Raw genomic sequence first — 25,767 nt, forward strand, 5'->3', positions numbered from 1 at the left:
ATTTGATGTAGACTCATACGGTGTTTCGCTGAGGCAAGACTCCTGAAAGGACACATGATGTTTGGAAAGAGTATGAACAGGACTCAATGGACAGTAAAGGTGTGCTTGCATTACTAGCCTTGCAATGATCCTTTGGTCTAGTGTCTTCACTAATCTTCACTTTGTGGAGAGAGGCATGGCAGAGATCTGTTGTGCATAGTTTTAAAATCACTCTTGCCCAGGACCTTGTTCTGACCCTTCATGGCACCCTTTAGTTCCATGCAGCTTAGCTCCGGGATGGATTACAACCAGCCCTAACCTGGCATCCTTGGAATCCATGGATTAAAAAAAACCACACACACACACACACACACACACACACACACACACACACATACACACACAGACAGCTTTGTTACCTTAACTTGCCCGCTAGCACAATTGCTGGGCACAAATATCTCCTGCCTGGAAACGCGTGTCCTTAGAAAGTTATTATCTCTGTCTCTCCTCTGCATCCTTGGCGACCTGGCCTCAGGCCCTGGCTCTCCCCAGGCCCGTGCATAATTACTCTCCTTCCCCAAAGCACCGCATAAAAACACTCCTTCTCGCCTCCCCTGCCTCTCCTTTCCCCTAAGCACCCCGACCTGTACCTGTACCCACCTGTACCTTCCACCGAGCAATTGATTCCCAGTCTTTTTTATTGACAAATCAAGAACCAATTAGGGAACTAAACATTAGTATCAGAACCTCCTCTTACAGAGAACTTCTCTTGGTGTCCTGCTGGTTCTGGTGTCTCCTGCTGACTCATGCAGATTCAGCAGAGGCCTGGCTGTTTCCACTGGATTGTGCTACCACTGCTGATTCCTGTTTGGTATCTTCACACTACCTAACCTGACTGCTGGTATCCTGACAACAGATTGGAATCACCCTCAAAGAACTACTTCTAAACAGGTCCACATCTCCTTTCCTATTTGCTACCTTTTTGCCCCTGCCATTGGACAGTGGGGTAGAAGTAGGGTTGAAGCATTTGAGAACCCTAGTTAAAGAAGATTTTGAAAAATCTAAACCTGAAACTTCTACTCTTAATATTCGTTATAGAATGTCAATATCAGTAGCTATAGCTTGAACTACTTTGCAATAGTAACCTTGTGATAAAAATAATTTTTTGTTTGATATCATTAGGTCGATTGGTGTTCAAATAAAAATATAAAGACTTAGAACTATTTTCTCATGCAAAAATAATTGAAGATGGAGTATAACTTGAAAGGCACAAAAAAGAATCTTTGTGTTAGAAAGAATTTTTTAAACAAACTGCAACAATCATTAACCACAAATTTTTACCATGCTAAAATAACTTCCATTAATTAAACATAATTAAAAGTGTTTCAGTCTGAATATGCTATAATAAATTCAGAGTCACCAATAATAGGTTGGTGTCTCATTGAGGAAAAGAAAGTATAAAGCACTTCCCCTTAGTTTAATTTAACCAAATATGTAATCAGATTTGAACTCTCTACTTCTCTCCTCCTGCATGTCCAATCATTTCTCTATTGTAAGAGTTTAATCTGTGCTTGTCTAAATTTTGTCCTGTGAATCAGTCTGCCACTGTCTCTGTGTTTCTCTAACAAAAATCTTTACTCTCTTTTACTGAACAGCACTGAAAACATTATGTCAGAAAGGAATGAGGGCTACTTTACAGAAATCTTTAACAGGGTTTTACAAGGAATTAAGTCATTGACTTCAACTGACTCCATCTGACCCGATAACAATGAAACACTATCAAGCAGTAGCAGAGTCCTGCTTCCATCATTTGTGCTGGATATTCATTTTATGAAACAACTTCCAGCTTATATTCTGTTTCCAGCAATTATTAATATAACACACATGCAAACACATATGCAGTTCTATCTGGCTAAGGATCACAGAGAGCACATAACTTTTGATAACAGTTCTGCGTCAATTTAGGTTGTAAATGTTGATTACATGGGGAATTTAAAGCAAGTAAGATCTCTTATATTGTTCTCTTAAAAGCAGGTTAAACAACAGGATGAGCACACAGTAGAATATCGGTCTTATGGTCTAAGTGGCCCTAGGATGTATTAACTTTGTCTATGAGTTCCAGCAAAATTTACAATCTTTTGGAATGTGCAAGATATTTTTATAATGGTGATTTGACCAAGAAGGGGTGAAAAGCTGGTAAGTAGATATCTTTGTAATATATGCTTCAAACACAGGGTTCTGTGAAAATTATATTAACTGTAAATGGACAAGCAAATGACAGTCAAATCAATAGATGCATGGTCAAACAAAGCAAACAAAAGAAATATGTGAATGTTTCTTCAGAAAAGAGACTAAATGTTTGATATATTAATGAAATATTACTTATGACCATACTTACAGAGATAGAAAATGCAAATCACATTACAATAGGAAAGAACATCTATAAAATACACATGTGTATAAGATGGCAAATGTTGATAAAGATGTGGAGAGGACTGGAATGTTCAAATGTGGTTGCTGAGGTGTTGATTGGCAGAACCTTCTTGGATATATGTTCGATAATATCTACTAAATTCAAATTTGGATACGCCTACTCTTTTGAGTCTCCACTTTGTCTCCTAGACATATATTACATAAAGGTACATACACAAACTGGAAGAGCAATCATAGTTTCCTACTTGCAAACAGTGCAGCAGCCCCTCAGCAGAAAAAAGAAAATGGATAAAAGAATATTGGTAAATAGATGCAAACTTGCAGGTAAAACTTGCAGGACATGCGGCAGCATACAAGAATCTTGCAAACATAATTTCAGTAAATGAAATGATGTAAGAGTGTGCATTTAGAATGTATAATGTTGTTAGCTTAATTTTTATGCATTCCAAGTCAGCCCCCAATGTTAGAACTCTAGAAAGCCTGGGTTACCTTTCCCATAGGTGAGAGGAGGTAGGGGGGTTTAGTGATGCTGACAATGCACTGATACTTTCCTTGAGTCTTCTAGAATATCAAACCCATAAAAAACATTAAGAAACAAATTTTGTATATATTTTTTACTCCAGTAAGTAATTTACCAAATGAAAGCCAGAATTAAATTTCTTCTGTCTTTATATAATATATATAATAATATACGATAATATAATTATATGTATATGATATTTGATAACATAATTATACATATGAGTGTGTGGGTGTATGTATGTGTATCAACAATTGCCATACCACAAGACAATTTTACTAGCAAAGAAATGACACCAATGCAGACCCTCCTTAGGAATAGCATGGCAATGCCGGTTGCATCCTAACAGCATGCAGAGCAGCTCACTGTGAGATGGCAGTGAAATTATGGTGAACTCAGACCGTGAGTTCAATCTTATTTATTTGTAAGCCATTCCCAATATGACCAACTGATGCCAAGTGATATTTCAGCTTGTATACATTCCTTGTTAGGTCTCTGAAGACATCATCTCTAGTGTAGAGTAACACACAGAGAGTTCTTTGTATTAACTTACAGTGGTTAAGAGAAGAGCAGAACCAGCAGAGAGAGAAAGGTAAGCTGTTGAAGAGCCATATTGGTGTCACAGTGAGATCTGAAATGGAGATGATGCAACCCAGTCACAAAAGAACACACATGGAATGCAGTCACTGATAAGTGGATATTAGCTCAGAAACTCTGAATACCCAAGATACAGTTCACATATTAAATGACTCCCAAGAAGAAGGAAGGAGAGTTCCCGGATCCTGAAAAGGCTTGTTCCAGCATTGTAGGGGAGTACCAGGGCAGACAAGTAGGAGGGGGTTGATAGGAGAATGGGCAGAGGGAAGAGGGCTTAGGGAACTTATGGGGAGGGGGGGGGACCGGGAAAGGGAAAATCATTTGGAATGTAAACAAAGAATATAGAAAATTAAAAAAAAGTTTCGCAATGCAGCAATTCTCACCGAGGAGTAATTAGGAAAGCTAGTATGACCAAAGGCTAGGAGACTGACACTGCAGCAGGCTTTTAAAAGAGGAGAAAGAAGAAGGACGTGAGCAGCTACTACTCCCGAGAGCAGGGCAAGAGGCCTTCAGTGGGAAGGCAAACTGCTATCAGCGTGGTGTTCTTTCCATAAGCTACACCAGGCTGAATGACAAAATTGCCTGCAAATTCTTGTGCAGATGTCTTAGAAACTTTCACTGTAATTCAATTTGAAGAACTATAATGGATTGATTAGCCACAAATCAAGTAAAGTTAATTAAAGACATTTCTCCCAATTCTTGATGTGAAGAAACTATTTGCTTTAATGAAGGAAAACAAAGAGTACGTACTGAGACATGATTTGGAGATTAGCAATTCCTCCTGAGAAAATGAAGATTATATTTTCATACTTTCAAGAATGTGTGTGTGTGTGTGTGTGTGTGTGTGTTTGTGTGTGTGTTGCTCTGTAGTTCTACAGATGGAATCTGTGTCCTCATATGTGGTAAGCAAGTCTCTAACATTGATCCACACTCCTACCTTGTTCAGTTATTTTAAATATAAGACAAAGGTATAAAAGGCATAAATGGTATGGAGCATTTGTGTGCATAAATTTATGGTAATTGTCAATTTTACTTAACTTTATCGTCTTCAGCAAAAGGACTCATGTTAAAGTAAATTCATCTTGGAGATAGTTTCCAAGCTCTAAGGGAAGCCTTGGGCTCATAACATTGTGATAAATGATTCCAAAATTATCAGTTTCCCCATACTGAGAAACAAATATTGAAAATACATTCAATCCAATATTTGAGGATCTGGAATTTTCCATATCTGTGCAAATTCAAAAGGATTGTTTCTGTTTAGCTTCCAACTAAATAAGACTCAAACTATAATTTATTGATTTAGCTTTATGGTAATTTTTAAATGTTCCATTTACATTTAACCAATAGTTTTAAATTGGGCAGAAAGGTTTATACACCAAAAGCTGATTTACATGGGAATTTGCTAATCTTGGAACTGCCAGATCTTGGGGTATAGAATTTAACTTTTGAATACATAGTAACACCATTCCAACCCCCAACATGCCAGTTTACTCAGGCTTCTGGTGTTAAGGATTAAAGACCTCATGATAACATACAAATGATTGCCTGAAACTTTGGCCATTGTGTAGCTGTATTAGATTCCACAATTGGTTATCCTTCCATGAACAGAACTTCTCATGTACTGTATGAACACTGGTAAGTCATTGAAACAGGAAAGTTTAGGGATTGTCAGAGTTCTGAGATGTCTAATTTTGGAGACTATCAACTCAGGGATATCAGAACCCATATTTTAAGCATGTTTTGATTCTACAAAAAAGTAATGGGTTTTGACATTTTCAGCAATAATTACTCAAGAGTAACCCTGTAAATGAGTATAATCTGATCTATGAATTTATTTCTATAGTAATTAATAATGAGTATTGAAGCCAACAGTCAGTGAGAAGTATTGACATAATGCTACGTTTCTGCATAATTTTTTGTTTATACATTTTGAAGTACAGGTAGATGGGAAAAAAAGGAATGCTAAATTACATGTTGGTCAGATAGATACAGATAATGATAGGTAGGTAGGTAGATAGATGATAGAAAGATAGATAGATAGATAAATAGAGTTTGTATAGACATAGATGACATAGATCTAGATGATAGATATAGATGGATATGTAGATAGATATATAGATTATTGATTTAGCTTTATGGTAATTTTTATTAGATATGTGCACTAGATGGAAATACAAATTATAGATATATACTGGAATATTAATATAAAAATATATAAATGATATGTTGATATGTAGATATATGTACAGAAAGAGAGAGAGAGAGAGAGAGAGAGAGAGAGAGAGAGAGGATATAGAGTAAAAAAGGGAAAGCTAGATTACCGCTGGCTGCAGTGTGTTTAAATTATATAGATAATATCTATCTATTGATATACATATACTTACATATTTATCTAGTCTATACCTATGTCTATAATCTGTATATCTACATATGTATCCATCTATCATCTATATCTGTATCAGGATATATAGATATATTGGTACATATTAGATATATAGATCTATAGTTTATGAAAATTATAAATTACATAGATATATGGATATATAGATATGACATATAGATACATAGGTCTAGATAGGCAGATAGGTAGATAAGTAGATACACCAAGGCAGCCAGACACATAAATATAGATTTTTAAAGTGAATATTCTGGAAGTTAGTTGCACCAAGCATTGCGAGGCTTTTTGGGATGCCCTGCTACAACCAATCCCTTTACTTCTTTTTGATGGTCTGGGTCTATGCCATGACACTCGTATTACTCTCTGTAGAGCTTCCCCAAATGGAAACTTCATATCCATGTCTCTCTAACCCTCCAATTTCATTCATGCCAGAACCTTTGTTAAATAGTAACTTAATCTCTGGGAGAAAAGAGTTGGATTAGTCAGATTCAAGTAAGGTGTCTATCTCTGGTCAATCTAATTTGCTGGCATAAATGCTGAGGTGTGCCTGGATATGAGGGGGTGATTTTGCCCAGCAAATACTCTAAGAAAGTGCAGTGGATAGGAGAAGTCCATTATTCAGTAACTTGTTAAGCATTTGTGAAATGTGGAGAATTTACTTAATGCTCCTGATAACTGAAGAATAAACGGATTCTACAGGATAGGCCAGGGAACTGTATAATCTTAACCTCACTGAGTCTAACCATGTACTTTTCCTTTTATTTTTTTAAAATGTTTTATTGACATTTCTTTACTGGAATGAGAAGACTACCTTTTTTCTGGGTGTAGACTTGATTTTGTTTGAAGCACACTCAGCTTTGAGGTATTCCGTGCCAAGCTTCGTTGTACTCTGTGAAGTGGAGGCAGAGCTTCATATTCTGGCCTCCACAGGGTCGTCACAAATGGAGTCTGCAGGCTTTTCAATAAACAATGATTCTGAAATCAAATATGAGCCTCACAGTTTTAATAAAAAGTAGAATTTCATGAATGTAAATTTTTCTCTAGCAAAGTTTTTATCCCCCCCCCCCTTTTCATAGGAAGGCCATCACTAAAACAAAATAGAAGTCAATATAGACTTTTTGAAACAAATGTCATCTTTGTTTAATTGTCTTCTCATCTATAAAAGTTGTTTGTTGTTAGATAGAAAACATAAATTTTCTTTTTTCTCTACCAGGGTAGTTTTCCTCAAAAGTCTGATATTACAGCCTCAAGATCACAAAGGTAGATTGATTGCTAATGATTATCAAAGAGTCTTGCAAAAATTAGAATTGCTACAGAAAGAATACCAACACTGCTTTCATGGTGCTGGTTGACAAAGGATTAGGCACTGCTATTCCAGTCCCTCAAATTGTGCTAAAGTATTAATATTATACTTCTGGATATACAATATTGATGCTGCATTGTAGGTTAGCACAAACACACAAACACATACACACACATATACATACAAACACATACACACACACGCATACACATACACACACACACACACACTTTCTAAAGGGAAGGCGATTTAATGATAATTTATAACATAAATATCCATGTTCAGGCACCATCTGAAGTTGTTCATTTCTAGATTGCTTCCATTAAAGAATAATTGATTTCTTTTCTTCATTTATGTCCAAGTGTCTTTCATTAGAGGAAGATGGTGACCATTGATAAGTTTGCAGTGTGCTTAAACATCTTTATTCTGAAGGCTTTGCAAAAAATGGCCCATTTTACTCAATATTCTATGACTTAAGAGTTAAGACTTAAGCAGTTCTCAGTAGGAATGTTGAGGGTCTATTAATATCAACACTTGTCCTTTCCCCTCCATTCCAGATCCAGTGTAGTGATCTGCCTGTGTAGATGACATAACATTTGAAACAGAAGGAATCTCTGTTTGAGAGTGGGCAGACAATGCACATGTGTCACTTCACTAGAGATGATTCGAACATCCCATTTGACACTCTAACTCTGACCTGTTTCTTTACCTGGTAACTTATTCCCTCCACTCTTTTGGGCATTTCTGCTTTACTGTGTTAGCACAACCTTCCTGCCATCTTTCCTTCCATAATCCTTTTTAATATTATTAAGATTGAAAACTGTGGGCTATGTTGAGTTTTCCTGCTTTGTCTACTATAAATTCTTTCCAACAAGCCCTATTTAAAGCACAATTTGCTTTTTTTCTCAATTTCTCCCATTTCCTTCCATTTTCAAATAACAGTATCAATGTGGAGTTTAAACACCTCTACTTGACGGGCACTTGTCAACTGTTTCTCATTTCTGCTTCCTTCAGATTCTGCTTCCGACCGCACTAGAATTTTGTAGACTATAATCTTTTAAAAGGGAGTTCAGTGAACTCTCTAGGTCATATTTGGCAAAATGGTGAACTGATCATTACATTTTAATTTCTAAAGCTCCCCTAAGGGCCTAGATCCTGTAATTTCCCTGGTAAAAATCTATAAAAGGCCAAAGCTGACAAGCCAGGTGGCAAAAGTCAGGCTCAAACTCACACTTCCTTTCTTTAGGGGTCAAGACCTGCTGCTGACTGACCTTTCTGTTATTCACCTGCCATCAAAGCATTTGTTTGTTCAAAACCATCTCCAGTTTCACCTCATTAGGGCCCCTTGTCTTCTCTAGCAGAGCACTGTATCATTATGTCTCACTTGTTTTTTTTCAGACAAGAAATCAGTAGGTAAGCAGGAGAAAATGAAATGTTTCCAATTCCCATGCATCAAAGCACTGCATGGGGGGGGGTGTCTTGGTTTCCTTAGCTTAGATTCCAGTCTAGATCCTGTCTGTAATAACTACTCAACAACAATGATTTCCCCCTTCCTGCCTATAAATTTTACCTAATCCATATCCTGATTTACCTTACAATTAAATAATAAGACTTTTTTTTTTAAATTTATTTTTCCAGCTGTGTCATAGTAGGAAGTTAGAGGGGAACACAGAGGAGGAGAGTGGTCGGTGACTGAAAAGTTATAAAATAGCCCCAAATGGTTCACTTCCTGTCACAGGAACCTTGTGCATAGCTGCCTCATTGGTGGAAGAGAGCAGGTGGGAATTTGATGTCCTTCATTTCTGCCTGTGCTTGAGAGAACTCATGAGGTCAAGCTTACACAGAAAGGAAGCCTGAGACGGAGAACTGAAAATCATCTTTGAGCTGGGCCCTTGTTCTGGTCTTGCTAACCAACTTCTAATAATTTTTAATATTTAATTTCTCAATCATAATTTTTCAGCCTAAACTGTCATTCTTGTAACTCATATTCATTCAGGTTGGTGTACAGTGCTCCATTCTAAAATGTTCTAGAGGGGTTATCCTCTGTGTGCACCTACTTTTTCTGTAACTATTACCCAAAAGCCTTTAGTCATTTTCTCATTTCTAAAGCATTATTCTGTGATTTTAAATCTTTAGCCCTAACAAGTTAATTATCTAGTGATAGATAAATTAATAAATACAATGTGGCCTATTCATACAATGACAGGCTTCTGGCAGGTGTTGTCTAAGGCCAGCTTTCTCTAATTGAGCCAAAACGATAAATAGGCTATTCATTTTGACTTAGAGGAAATGTGTATGATTGTCACTTGTCACTCTATGAAGGAACTGGGTAGGCTATGTTGAGTCTCTAGCACTTAATTTCAGTGTCACCTTCCTCATTTCACATACGTTTGGTTGAATCTTCAACTGGCAAACCACTCCTGTGTGCTCTCTACAGATTTAAGTCCTGCCATGGAGACCATCTGTTCCTCTGTGTGAACAAACAACTCAGGCAAGTCAATTTAAGTCCCATGGAGTAGGAGAGAATGTGCCTACTCCTTTCATCTCATAAGCAGTAAAGATGAATAGTGAAGATCATGACAGATGCCTTTCCTAACTTAAGGAGAAACTCTATATAGACGAGGACAACTGACAGAAACCATGACATACATCAATGAAATTGTGATGGAGTTAATGATAAAGATGGAGATAGAAGTAGCAACAGGGAAATGTGGTAGAGAGCTTTGAAAATTGGTTGGCTCTGTATGTCAACATATCAAGTCAAAATGCACGGTTGAATTTCTTCATTTATAGTCACTAGACCTCATTTTGATTCCCAGTTTTGTCCCTATCCCACTGTCAAAAACCTCCAATAGAATGAATAGTGATAATTTCATTTCCACATTCAAAAGAAACCCTTCAATATCCTACATTGAATTTATTATCAACCATTATGCTTTCTTGGATATTTTGACAAATATTTTGTCACATCAAAAACATTCTAGTGCTCTGAGAGAGTTTTAGACATTATTTTTTGTTATATTTTGTTTCCTTCACTTTCTGATATGATATGCTTCCATTTTCTTTTAATACATTGAATTGCATTGGCTTTCAAATGTTAAATCAACTCTGAATATATTTTTCTTTTTGTAGATATTTGGTAATGATTTAAACGCCCTTATTCATTAGAGATTTCTGCCTGCAACGTTCTAGTAATAACTCCTAATCTCTTAGAATTAAGAGTATGAAAGGCTATTTACTTACATACTTGGAAGTATTCACTGGCAATGCCAATGTGTCTTGATGTTTTTCACGTATTCTCCTGACAATATTACTTATTTTTGTTTTAACAACATGTATTGATCTGTTCCTATTGGCTTTTCTCCTTAGTTTTCACTCAAGGGACTTTTTGTTTTGTTTTGTTTTGCCAGCATATCTCTTGTTAACTGAGTTGTATTGTAGATTATTTGGAATGCCACTATAAACATTGAAACATTTTCCTTTTTGATAAAATGGAGAAGATTCAGCTTGTTCTGTTACTATATATAGTTCTTTTTTTTTCTGGTTAATTTAGTTACTTTGAAGCAGAAAGTGGATTCTACTTTAAAATGTACATGGCCTGAAACATTGAAGATTAAGTAACTAAGCAGAAGTGGCAGTGAGGGTTAACATGGAGGGACTGGAGAGACCTTCAAGGTTAAGAACACTTGCTCTTCCACAGGTCCCAGCACCCACATTATGCAGCTCGCAGCCTAGCTGCCACTCCAGGAGATCCGGTGCCCGGAGTCAGGCACCCTGCATGCATGTAACACAAGCCCACATGCAGACATAGGCATCTATACAAAATCTAAAATATCTTCATCATAATAAAATATTTTACAGGTTAAAATGAGAATAAGTTACTACAAAGTCAAACCTATATCCAAATTTTGATTACATACAAAATGTAATCAAGATGAAGTCTGTCCAGGTATAATGGAACTTTTCTGACTCTAATTAACCCCACATCTCAGAACAAGCATCATTTAAAAAACGAACTGAGTATAATTAAGAAACCATAAACATGAAAATTGTGAAATGACTGAAAACAAAAGCACAAGAATATGTTTATTTCAAAATTTTTAAAGTTCTTTTATGAGCCAATTGTGAAACATTTCAAGTAATTACAGAATAAGAAAAACTTCCCATGAATACCTTCAAGTCAAATTACAGAACCAAAGAAGTTCATTTCTCTCCAATTATTCTCTAGAATTGTGTCTACTTTTATACAAAATATTTTTATGCTTAGATAAATGCCCAGAAATTACAAATTGTATCTATAATTTCCAGTATTTATATGAAAGTCGGGATTTCATGTTGGATAAGCAGTCTTAGTTTGCAGTAACCAACATCAAACTAAATGGAGAGAAACTTGAAACAATCCCTCTAAAATCAGGGACTAGACAAGGCTGCCCTCTCTCTATCTATTCAATATAGTACTTGAAGTTCTGACTAGAGCAATTAGACAACAAAATGAGGTGAAATGGATACAAATTGGAAAGGAAGAAGTCAAATTATCACTATTTACAGATGATCTGATAGTATAATTAAGTGGCCCAAAAACTCAACCAGAGAACTCCTACAGCTGATAAACTACTTCAGCAAACTGCTCAGATATAAAATTAACTCAAAAATATCAGTAGCCTTCCTATACTCAAAGGATAAACAGGCTGAGAATGAAATTAGGGAAATGACACCCTTCAAAATAGTCACAAACAATATAAAGTATCTTGGTGTGATTCTAACCAAACAAGTGAAAGATCTGTATAACAAGAACTTCAAGTCTCTGAAAAAAGAAATCGAACAAACCTCAGAAGATGGAAAGATCTCCCATGCTCATGGATTGGCAGGATTAATATAGTAAAAATGGCCATCTTGCCAAAAGCAATATACAGATTCAATGCAATCCTCATCAAAATTCCAACTCAATTCTTCATAGAGTGAGAAAGAGCAACTCTCAAATTGATCTGGAATAAAAACAAAAAAACCCAGGATTGTGAAAACTATTTTATGTGAGAATCAGTATCCCAGGCCTCAAGCAATAGACACAATAGTGTTAAACTGCATGGTATTGGTACAGTGAAAGGCAGGTAGATCAATGGAATAGAATTGAAGACCCAGATATGGACCCACACACCTATGGTCACTTGATCTTTGACAGAGGAGCTAAATCCATCCAATGGAAAAAAGATAGCCTTTTCAACATATGGTGCTGGTTCAACTGTAGGCCAGTATGTAGAAGAATGCAGATCCACTCTTATCTCCTTGTACTAAGCTCAACTCCGAGTGGATCAAGGACCTCCACATAAAACCAGACACATGAAACTAATAGAAAAGAAACTGAGGAAGAGCCTTGAAAACATGGGCACACGGGTAATTTTCCTGAACAGAATATCAATTGCCTATGCACTAAGATCAAGAATTGACAAATGGGACCTCATAAAATTACAAAGTGTCTGTAAGGCAAAGGACACTGTCAATAGGACAAAACGGCAACCAAGAAATTGGGAAAAGATCTTCACCAACCCTACATCTGACAGAGGGCTAATATCCAATATACACAAAGAACTCAAGAAGTTAGACTCCAGAGAATCAAATAATCCTATTAAACGGGGCACAGAGCTAAACAAAGAAATTTCACCTGATCACAGGTGTGTACCACAGGAGTGGTATAGCAGGGTCTCTGGAAGTATCATTTCCAGTTTACTGAGGAATCACCAGACTGACTTGCAGAGTGGTATATACCACTCCTGGGCATATACCAAGAGGATTCCCCAGCATGTAATAAGGGCACATGCTCCACTATGTTCATAGCAGCCCTATTTATAATAGCCAGAAGCTGGCAAGAACCCAGATGTCCCTAAACTGAGGAATGGATACAGAAAATGTATACATACATAATGGAGTACTATTCAGCCATTAAAACCAATGAATTTATGACATTCTTAGACAAATGGATGGAACTGGAAAATATCATCCTGAGTGAGGTAACCCAATCACAAAGGAACACCCAGATATCACTCAATGGAGGAATGGATGCAGAAAATGTGGTATATATACACAATGGAGTACTATTCCGCCATTAATACAATGAATTCATGAAATGCTTAAACAAATGGATGGAACTGGAATACATCTTCCTGAGTGAGGTAACCCAATCACAAAAGAACACACAGGGTATGCACTCACTGATAAGTGGATATTAGCCTAGAAGCTTGGAATACCCAACACGCATTTCACATATCAAATGATGCCCAAGAAGGAGGAAGAGCGAAGTATGGATACTTGGGTTCTTCCTTTGTAGAAAGGGGAACAAAATGCCCACAGAAGGAGATATAAAGACAGAGGTTGGAGCAGAGTCTGAGAGAAAGACAATCCAGAGACTACCCCACCCAGGGATCAATCCCAAGTAGTTACAAAACCTAGACACTATTATTGATGCCCACAAGTGCTTATTGGGTGGAGCGGGAAATAGCTGTCACCTGGGAGGCTCTGCTAGTGCATGAGAAAGACAGAGGGGGACACTCTCAACCAGTCATTGAACTGAGCACAGGGTCCCCAATGGAGGAGGTAGAGAAAAGACCCAAGGAGCTGAAGGGCTTTGCAGCCCCACAGGATAAACAACAATATGAGTCCAGTACTCCCAGAGCTCCAAGGACAAAACCATCAACCAAAGAGTACACATGGAGTTACCCATGGCTCCAGACACATAGGCAACAGAGGACCGTCTTGTTAGACAGCAAAGGGAGGAGAGGCCCTTGGTCCTGGAAAGACTTGATGCTGTAGTGTGGAGGAATACCAGGACAGGGAAGCAGGGGGGGGATTGATTGGGGAAGGGGGCTGAGGATTGGCTTATGGGATTTTCGGGGAAGGGGATAACCAGGAAAGGGGACAACATTTGAAATGTAAATAAAGAATATATCTAATAAAATAAAAATAAATAAAAAATCTTGGTTTGATGTTAGTAGTAAGACTTTCTATTGGACCTTGACTTTCTCTACACACACACACACACACACACACACACACACACACACACACATACACACACACACACAAACACATACACACACACCACATGCATACACCCACACCACCTGCACACACACACATACACAACACACACACATACACCACACACATACACACACACACACACCACATGCACAAATACACACATATTCACACCTGAAGTGGCTAAAAGGGATTTGTTCTCTATCTGGTTGAAGACTCCATTACTAGAATCTCACATATTTCTTGAATATCCATTATATTCACACAGTATTGAATATTTACAAGATACAGTTTATATTAATATACTAAAAGCACCATCTACAAGCCTTTTCTATGTTAGAATTAGCAATCTACCTGTTCCCTTTTTATAGTTCCTAAAACTCAAAATGGTAAATATTTGCAGAAAATACCAAAGCTACTTTATTTGAAATGTGATTTAAACAAATAAATTAACATATTTAATTAATGTGAAGAGTTGGCAAAGAATATATATCTCTTCTTATCCCAGTTACTCAGCAAAGGTAGAAATCTGTTTAAATAATGGGATGAGACTAAATTTTCGTATTAGTATATGAAGAAAGACTGCATCTATAATTTGCTTTTCAATAATATTTAATATTTGAAAAATTTCCAAATTGCAAGCAAAGAAAAATAAAATTGAAAACCACCATTTCAGAATTTTCATGTCCTGCAAAAGATAAAAAGGAAAGACAAAAGCATTTTTGAACCACCCTGCTGAGTCTGCTTAGCTCGTGGCAAGCAAATTATATTCTATGGGGGAGAGAAGGGAAAGTGAAGAAAATCTCAGCCAATCTGACAGCTCTGAGGGAGTTCGCCAGCATTCTTCACGATGGTCAAAGCAAAACCAAGGCCTGTGGGGAGGACGCAGGGAACCAGTGCGTCATCCAGTGCCCTGTAACTCCTTATCAACAGCCAGCAACACAGATGAATAAGTTTAAAGTGGAATTGCAAAAAAGTTTTTCAAGGGGTCTAACTTTATTCTGAAAGCTACATGAGGCAAACTCCTCCCATTTTTTAGTTGTCCTTACCTGTAGAGTACAGCACCTCCTGTCTGTCAACAGAAACCAGGGCTGATTCTTTTTCTCTTGGTATCTCCTCATTATTGTGTTCTATGCTTAAATGTGCGTGCTTTCTTAGTTTGTGCGCATGCTTGTGCACTGGAGCACACTGAAGGCTCTCCTCGTCTTCCTGTTTCCTGCTCCTTTCCTTATTTTTTTCATTCTGTTTGTTCTGTCCTTTTCCAATGTGTTAGTTTTTGTTTTATCTTAATTTAATTTGTCTTTATCCCCTCGAAGCCTATTTTTCAAATAAGAGACAGAAGTGGGTGGGTATGGATGGGCAGGGAGGTGGGAAAGAAATGGGAGGAGATGGAGGTAGGGAAAACTGTAATCAGGACATACTGCATGAGGAAAAAATGTCTACATTCAATATGAGGAAATTGAATGGAACTGACAAAACTTCAAAAAGCAAATAATACGAAGTGTTTTTATAGTTGTTGGCAGACAATGCAGTTGAAGTTTCATGAAGTTGAATCAATTACTTTTTATTTACATATATAAATAATTAATTGGAACTGCTGCTCCAATCTGTGGATTTAGACATCAGCAAAAGTAGTGAGAGAACAGATCTCAGAAGCCTGCAGTAGTCTGAGCTAATCTATTTACAGTCCCTGCTTTCCTGGCTTTTAATCTTGTTCTCAGAGAGGTTGGGTTGTTTTTTGTTGTTGTTGTTGTTGTTGTTGGTGGTGGTGGTGGTGGTGGTGGTGGTTTTTGTTTGTTTGTTTGTTTTTAACGCTAATGTATGGGACCCAAGGCCCATGAGAGGACTTCAAGGCTGCCGCAGCCACCCTCCAGGGTCCTATAGCAAGGAACTGAGAAATAGTTTGAAAGAAAGAAGTATGATTGGTGAAGCGGAGACTACTCGGTTGGTTAAGTGCTGGCCACAAAAGCACACGCAAGAATCCCTGAGTTCAGATACCCAGGAATACACCTAAAAGCTGGGCACAACAGCACGGCACTTAGCTGTAACTGGAGAGTCAGGTGCTGAGAGTGGAGGTTCTGTAGCCTACTGGCCAGTTGGGCCACTTGAATTAGTGAGCTCAAGACTCGAGGACGCGGTATCCCCAAAATACAGTGGAGAGCTATAAAGTCAAACATCCTATGTTAATCTTGACACATACACACATGCTCATATAAACACACGGGAACACAAACCAATGCATGTAATACATATATACGCATAAATAGGTACTTGTACATATGTAAATAAAAAGTAATTGATTTAACTTCATGAAATTTCAACTGCATTGTCTGCCAACAACTATAAAAACACTTCGTATTATTTGCTTTTTTTAAGTTTTGTCTCATAAGCACATGTGCCTGTAGTTAGAGGGTAGCAGCTCAGAGACTGAAACGCCCACTGACTTACCACTATGTGTTATCCATTTAATTTGTTCTTGCTGACAAAATAAAAAATGAATGCAATTCATGTTTACTACTGGGCCAAAGCTTATTGACAGTCAGGTTTTCCTGCTCCATACCCTTGCCCAGCCTCTTTCCAGGAGAAGATTTTAATTAAAGGGTGAGGACACAGCAAAGTCACAAAATCAAAGACATGTGGACCCCAAAGAAACTTCATTGAATCAAGCAATTATGAATCTTAGATTGTGGATTTTGTAATAATTTTAACTACTCTAATTCATGAGGACTTATTATATACTAGAAATATCCTGTTCACAATATATAACTAATTGTAGTCTGAATTAAGAGCTTAAAATTTTATGTATTAAAATAAACATTTGAAATTGGAATGGTGGATCAATGGATAAGAACTTTTTATTTTTGCTCTTTCCAAGAACCTGGATTTAATTCCAGGTACCCACATGGTTGTTTACACCATCTATAATTCCAGTTTCAAGAATGCAACACCATTTTTTGGCTTTTGGGTACAAGTCTACACATGGGACACAGAAATACATACAATCAAAATACCAAAACATTTACAAGATAAAGATTATTCTTCAACTGTTGATATTAAGATCATGAATTAACAGGATATGATATACAACACCTGAGGTTTAAGCTTAGTCTTTAATGAAGCTCTCTTTACCTGACTGTCAGAAATCAACTATTGGTGCTTTAAATCCATGTGTGACATGTGGATCAGCATTCCTACCATCATTTTTAATACAAGAAGAGTTGAAGTGAAATTATCCATTATATAAATTGTACTAGGCTCGGAAGATTACATTTATACTTAATATATTGGGGTTTTATTCCTCTTACAAAATTATTTCTAAATCTCTAAACATATACATTTAATTTGCAGTGTATAGAGTGTTTTTAGATATATACATTTAATTTGCAGTGCATAGAGCATCTCTAAATATAAACATTTAATTTGCAGTGTATAGAGTGTATGCATGTATAAGATAGAAAAATAGAAATCCAGAGAGACTCAGAGAAAAAGAAGAAACTGGAATAATTTTTTGCAAATGTCAACACTGATGACAGTCCTATGTTTATAGGACATTTCCTTCAGCATAATTCTTCTTCTTCTTCTTCTTCTTCTTCTTCTTCTTCTTCTTCTTCTTCTTCTTCTTCTTCTTCTTCTTCTTCTTCTTCTTCTTCCTCCTCCTCCTCCTCCTCCTCCTCCTTCTCCTCTTCCTACTCCTCCTTCTTTCTTCTTCCTTCTTCTTCTTGTTCTTGTTCTTGTTGTTCTTTTTGTTCTTGTTGTTCTCCTCCTCCTCCTCCTCCTCCTCCTCCTCCTCCTCCTCCTCCTCCTCCTCCTCGTGTTTTGCAGTAGTTATGTGTTAATATATTTATGGGGGAAGACAGGATAAACATGGCTGCTTCTTCAAAGAGCACAAATGAAAGGTGGTTTGCAATTGTGTACCAAGAACAACTAATTCCCTGAATAGTGTAATAGCAAAACCTCACCATGTTTCATCCTGCCTTTTTACTCCCTTTCAGTTATTGATCAAAATATGTATTTTGGGGACCCACTCTGTTACAGAAACATTGTCGTCAAGAAGAGTTGTAAGTCTAACTTTGTTTCACTGTTTTTTGTGGACCCAGGCAGATACTTCTTGACCATTTTAGGAATGCTTTGAAGAGGGTAGCATTGGTCAAGAAATTTTAAAAGAACTCCTAAACTTATTTTCATTATCAAGGTAGTGGGTAGATTTGATTTTGGGTAAGAACACCTGTAGAAATTGGCTTCCACACGTTTTGCTAGCCTGTTTTGATGAATTGTTTTATTCTCTATATGAATGCCTGTTTGTAAAATCAGAATAGCTACATGAATATCCTCTATATGAATATCTGTATAAATATCTGATGACATATTCATCTCTAATCATCTTAAAGCTACTTAAACATTTTAAATTAATGTTCAGGACTACATTTAAAATAAATTTGTTTCAACCATCACTGTAAGAAGAGTGGAGAGATAGAGGGGAGGTGCTCACCTTAAGGTGGCTGTAATTTATGCTATAAATACAAGATTAAACAAATTCTTTGATTAAAATGATGATTACCTTTCAGTGATGATTGCTTTTTCCTAAAAATGGGCATGGAAAATGGACATATCCAATAAATAGAGTAAATAACATGAGAAGTTTTAAACTAAACAAGATCCTTGCCTTAATGCACAGAATTATATTTAGACTTAAGCATTCTATTAAGACTTCTCCAGGGCCAACAGATTGTCATATGTTTTAAAGATCCTATTCAGTATTTGTTTGCATATATAGATGTCAGAAATAGTTCTGTACCATTTCCTTATATCGTTGGGAAATAATAATACATTGCCCTTTAAAAAATTATTGGCTCCAAAAGACAAAACTACTTTGACTTGATAATGTGGAAACCTTCATTTTTCCAAATGATCTCTTTCCATATGCTATGTACCCTGCAAAACCACTAAATATCATGTATGGTCAAGCCTTTAATCCTAGCACTCAAAACACAGAGGTGTATTTCTGTAGCTGGGGCCAGCCTGAGCTACATCAAGAGTTCTGGGCTAGCCAGGACTGTTTCGTGAGATTCTTCTCAAACAAAACTAAAGCCATTTAGCTTTCCTGTATAGATATTTTTGGTAAAAACTAGGAAACCTGAGTATACTTTCAAGCATCATCATGAATATTTTTCTTTCAGAGGCATCCTTCTAGTTATCACACCCCCTTACCTCAGTTCCTCTCAATGAATGTCTTGTGATTCCCTTAGACCACATACTGACATTTGTGATACCTGTGCTTCTTTTTCTTCTTTCAACTCTCTTAAACTAACATCATCTACTGAATACTGACAGAGTACTATTCCATTAAAATGGTTATGTTCTAATGTCAGAAACCTATAGACACATACAGGGTAATCAACTGTGTGAATTATATTAAATTGTTCATTAGCTGATCTCAATTTTGGGAGCACAGCCTGGTTTATCTATGTTGACCTGACCATTAGTAGAAGGGTCCTCAGCAGTAGAAGTAGGTAGAAGATAACAAGAAGGTCATATGGCTATGGGGGAAAATGTGGCTGAGGAAGGTATGATAAAGGTAGCATTGAAACAGAACAGGGGATGAAATAAAGAAGCAGGCTTCTAGAAGCTGGAAAGGGCAACACAGCGCATTCTATCCTAGGACTTGCAAGAATTTTAACTTGTGGAGTGTGTCTCAGAGTTCTAGCCTACATCGGCTTTGCATTGGCCACAGAGTGTGTGCACTCTTAGATTTTAAAACCCATCACGAATTCATTTACAAACCTTCATAAAATAGAATAATGATTGTAAATCAGTTCAGTCTGATGTGCAAAGTACAATGTACTGTTCTGTTTTTTCTCTCTAAGAAACAAAACAAATTCTCAGATGATCTCTATTTTGGGCAGTAACAAAACAATTGCTTTCAAATGAATTCGTGATGGGTTTTAAAATCTAAGATTAATAAGCAAACATGTCAAAAGTCACATTGTAAGAAATTCTGTGGTTTGTGCAAGACTAATAATATATGTTTTTATAAATTAGTCTTTGTTTGAGTGCTTCTGTAACTAATAACAATTATGGCTCCGGTGTTGTGGAGGGAAGGTCCTCATGGAAAGATACTGTCTTAAATCAGCATCCTGGCAGCTGTGCAAATGGTGAAGCAATTCTTCAGCACTCTCGGTGGCCTTCTGAGCAGATTTCCAGGTGTAAATAGGCTCTCTCTGTTTTTATCTACCTGTTCCTAAGGGAACCAGTCCTTACATTTCACAGTTAAGGGAGCTAGCAATTGATGTGTCAATGACTTGGTACAAGCATCCTGCTGTTTTCTATCTGTGATGGTGCATTCAGTTTCCCAGGAGGACAAAGAATGAAAATGATGATGGGAGAAACTTCCAGAGGAAGCCAGAAGGCAGCAGAGAGGGAGAATAGAGATGCCTCTGGCTTGGAAAATGGGAGGACTTACGTGACAAATCTGAGTTCTTGAAATTCACTGGGTGGTTATTGTGACACTAGTGGGGTCATTAGATGGGGACATTAAGAGTAGGTTTACAAAATCATAAGAAAGTTAAAAGGAGGTGGTTATGAACTTGAGAACACACATGCATAGCATATCTGTCCTTAATAAATAGTATTTATAAAGTTCACTCATTATATAAGATGATTTTCTCTATCTGAAATCATGTTGTAATTAGATTAGGTGAGAAGAGAAGATGTGGTTGTGAAATATTGGTCTCTTTCTACCAAAAAGGAAAGCAACAAATATTCAAAATTTGGAAGGTAAAAAATAGTGGCATATATCAAGAAATATGAAAATAAATACACAAACCTGGCTAAGAGCCCTCAGGGAGTTAGAAGTCATTTCTCTTTAGAACATAATCAGGGAGGGGCTGCAGTAGGACTCAGTCCCTCTCCGAAATAACCCATGAAACACCTTCAGGCATAACCAATAATGTGAGACACAACAACCAAGAAGACTGAGTTCTTCTTAAAAAGTGGTTTCAGATTTCTTCCATCTTCATTTTGCGAAACATTTTAGCAATAATTTAAAGAAAATTATTACGTTAAGCCCCAGCTCTGCTGCTCTACAGGTGTTTGAACTTGGACTTTTTTTTTTAATTTGAAATTTGATTCCTTTTTTATGAGAGACAGAGGAGATTCAGGAAGACTGTGCATGTTAAATTTGGGGGGCAGGGATGCCTGGTACATGACCGCTTTAGCCTCTTCACTGACTGTCCTGGAACTCACTCTGTAGACCAGGCTGGCCTTGAACTCAGAAATCCGCCTGCCTCTGCCTCCCAAGTGCTGGGATTAAAGGCATGCGCCACCACCGCCTGGCTTCACTGAAAGTTCTGATCTCTCTATTCTGATATTTCTGTCACTAAAACCAAAATAATTTCAAGTCTCATACATACATACATACATACATACATACATACATACATACATACATACATATCTATATGTACATATATCTTCTTGGTGAACCCAATGCTTAGAGTATTTGCTTTATCACAGTCTTCCCTTATGACTACTGACTCTTTAATTATGTCTTCCCACTTCCTTTTGCCATTTTCTTCTCCTAAAAGCAGTTTCCTCAGAGATTTTATTCTGCTGCCTCCTGGACATCACACTTTTTTTTTCATGTTGTTAACAGCTCACACTGGCAGTTCTCCTTATTGATCTACCAGAGTCCCTGCTCTGTCTTCTAAACCTACAGCTCCAATTGCACAGCCCATGTCTTCTCTAATTTGTGTGTCTTATGTTTCTTTTCCCTATCTTATGTGGCTTTCTCTATATTACTTTGGATTCATGAAATAACTCAACTTAATGCATTTAATGTCAGGACAAATAATTTGGTTTTTTTGGATGAAAAAATAACCCTACTTGTTTCTTAGTTTCATTCTGGGAAGAAATCCATGAAGCATCGGTAGGCTGGCAAATGGACAGAACATATGGTACAGTGTAAGGACAGATTCAAATGGAGAAAGAAATGGTATTCGAGAGGAGACTTGGGGCATATGCACTTGATGTGTGAGAGCAAGGCATGGAAGACTCTCAAAGTCTGAGTAAGCTATATCCTGGAAGGGCAGAGGTTAGGAGACTGACTTGAAATCAGAGTTCATGGGAAACATTCCATGGGGAAGTACTCTGAGCAGACTTAGAATGTTTTACTTTCCAAAAGAGACAGGATGTGGTAAGTGGGGCAGTAGCCAGGGAAATTTAAAGGGATACCATAATTGTGAGTAGACGCTGAGATCATTAAATATTTATGTGGACGATTTCTACATAGAGGGTCTGAGAAAGTTTAGAAGCAGAAGACCGTCTTCTGTGTCATGGGCCTTCCTGTTCATGAAGGTATAGCCTTTAGACAGGATATCTTCATTTCTAAGATGTCTTTGTTGCAAGCCACAGTCCAGTCATTCACACAGGGTGGTAGGAAGCTGTGATTTATGAAGAAACTGCATCAGAATGACTACTGCCATAACTCTGTACTGTAGATGAGGAGCTCTTGTGCAGGGTGACTGTACCCAGGGCTTTGACTTCCACTATCTAGCAGAAGAAGAATCTTCATTGTTGTGATTGTAAATACTTTAAACATGGCTGAGGGATCATGTGATAGTTAGTTATTCTGTAGATCCAGAGCAACCAAATGTATATGTGAATGACTGAAAGGAAACTTAGTTCACCAAAATCTTACTTTGATATTTGAATGCCAGTGTATTCTATTGGAACAACCTTGCCTTCCTAATCTCCCAGTCTCTCACATCCTAAGCAGAGAAAGTGTTTGTTTGTTGGTTGGTTGGTTGGTTGGTTGGTTTGTTGGTTGGTTACAAGGGAGTTTATTGTGAGTTTACCGCTCCATAAAACAAGGCTCCTCATTTCCTTTTCGATATTGATATTTTCAGTTTTTTCATATGAGACTGTAGAATAAGAATTTCCATAGATTGTGCAATTATGACTGTCTTCTCAGTTCCATTGTTTTCAGCAAATATTATTCACTCTCTGTAGGACTTTGCAATATAATATAAGAATACACTGGGAAGGCTTCCTTATGATGAAAGACTTTATGAAATGTATATTGTGTAGAGCAGATGTCAAGAAGGAGGATCCATTCCTGAGACCCAGATGTCAGCCATGCCTCTTCAATTTTTATTTTAGTTTTTCATTAGGAAGATGACTCTCATAGTAGCCTTGCTTTGGGTCTAAGTTCTTAGGATCTTTCTTTACAGAGTTCGATATGTTCTTTGCTTCAAATCCTATCTTGCATTTTCACCCCTTGCTACATTTTACAGAGGTTTTGCGGTGGTCTCATGGACTTCTTACATGGAAGGGTCTTACTATGAAATCTGAGTAATATTTTGTGTCTTAGAACTTCTATTCATTGAATGAGTCTGTATTCCCTATTATAGTTTGGATATAATATCCATTGATTTGTGACTCATGTTTGTTTGTATATTGAGACAGGGTCTCATCATGTTGTCCATGTAGCCCTGGAAATTACTATGTAGCTCAGTCTTCCTGAGACTGTAGGACTGTACTGCCATTTTTACCTATTATTTTTTAAGAGGATCTGCTTCATGCTGTTTTAGACTTAGCCTTCCAAATCTTGTTACATTTTTTGCACAAAAGTCTTCTCACGAAAACATTGCCACCCCACTGTTCCTCAAGTCAGGTTCAGCTGAAAACCAGCTAGCTAAGCCTCCTCTGGTGCTCTGTGTTTTCTTTTCCAAAGCTGTACCACTTGGTCAATAAGAACAAACCATAGAGAGGGCAGAGGATTTGGGGACATGAGCAGAAGCAGCAATGCAATGCAATGTTTATTAACACAGTAAATGTGCAACCTTTGATAATCTCTTGGTTACAATTCAAATAATTTTTAAATCTCATTGAACCAGGGAGGCCAAGAATATTCCTTTGGGAGTAAGTGGACTCTCTCTCTCTCTCTCTGTCTCTGTCTCTGTCTCTGTCTCTCTCTCTGTCTCTGTCTCTCTCTCTCTGTCTCTCTCTGTGTGTGTGTGTCTCTCTCTTTCTCTCTCTTTCTCTCTGTCTCTCTCTGTCTCTCTGTCTCTCTCTGTCTCTCTGTCTCTCTCTGTCTCTCTCTGTCTCTCTCTGTCTCTGTCTCTCTCTGTCTCTCTCTGTCTCTCTCCTTCACTTCTCCATCTCTTCCTCCTTTCCTCTCTCCCTCCTGTCCTCTCTCCCTCCCTCTGTCCCTCCTCTCTCTCTTGCTTTTTTTCATCTATGTTTGACACAACATGATTCTATCTTTACTTTTTATATCCATCAGCTTCTGACATGTGGTCAGATAAGATAATCACATGCAAACATAGTTTCCCACCATCTTGGCATGATAACCAGAAGAAATAATGCAACATGTATTTCTATAGCTCCATATTAAACCTGAACATTATTCTTTCTGTTGGTTTCCTGTGTGTATCTCTGACCTACTCAGTGCATTTGCGGGAATAGAGTGCTGTGATGATAGAGCTAGGAAATCTCTCAGTGCTGTTACAGCAACCTAAGAGTATAGTGGATACTCTAAAATATGTTCTAGAATATCACAGGACAAGAGAGAGAAAGTATGCCACACAATAGAAATTACAAGTGCTAGAGCTTCACACAGAAATTGTCTCAGATCTCCAAGTCTTCTGAGATTCAAAATACTGTTACAGTCTGTTATGGTTGGAATCTTCATCTCCCCACAAAGGTCCCTCCCTGAAAGCTTAGTTCAGAGTCTTCGGCTGAGAGATGGTGGAACCTTTTCTGTGTAGGGAAGAAGTTATGCTGTGGGTCGTGACCCTGCAAGGATCCTGGAACCCTGGACCTTTCTTCTACGTTTCTCTTCTTTCTTTCCATCAGTGAGGTAAGCAGTTTTGCCTACTGCTCCCTCTTTACCATGAAGTTCTACCTGAACACAGTTCCGAAGCCATGGAGCCATACACAGGAGACACCTGCATTTGTTAGCTAGAGTAAACTTTTCTAAGTCTTAAGAGTCTTTTAAGCCATCTTTCTCAGGTATTTTATCACAGTGACAGGAAGCTAATACACATTCTGAGTGCTTGTATCAACCTGAAATCCATATATTGAATCCCAACTGGCAATATGAGGGTGTTAGGAGGCAAGGACTTTGCAAAGTACCCATATCGAAATGATTAGCTTTTCAAAATAAACAGGACCCCTTGGCCATGGAATGCTACACTGGTAAGATACCAACTCAGTTAACTTCTTAGTTTTGAACTTTCCAGCTTCCAGACTGAGAAATAAAGTTCTCTTTTGTATAAACTAATTAGTCCCAAGACTTTTATTACAACAACACTGAAAAAACTGAGGCAAACCACTTAGCTCTCTGATAAGTTACTTGGTAACAAGCATCCTATCTTTATGAGGTAGGGATATTTCCATGGCAGAAGAGGAGCAGATACATAGATCATAAGATAAAGATTGATGTCTTACATCTCAGCTTCATTTTTTTGTTGCTATTTCTTTTTCTACCTTTGTCCATTCACTATC

This window comes from Apodemus sylvaticus, chromosome 2, assembly GCF_947179515.1.
Source record: "Apodemus sylvaticus chromosome 2, mApoSyl1.1, whole genome shotgun sequence".
Taxonomy (NCBI): Eukaryota; Metazoa; Chordata; class Mammalia; order Rodentia; family Muridae; genus Apodemus; species Apodemus sylvaticus.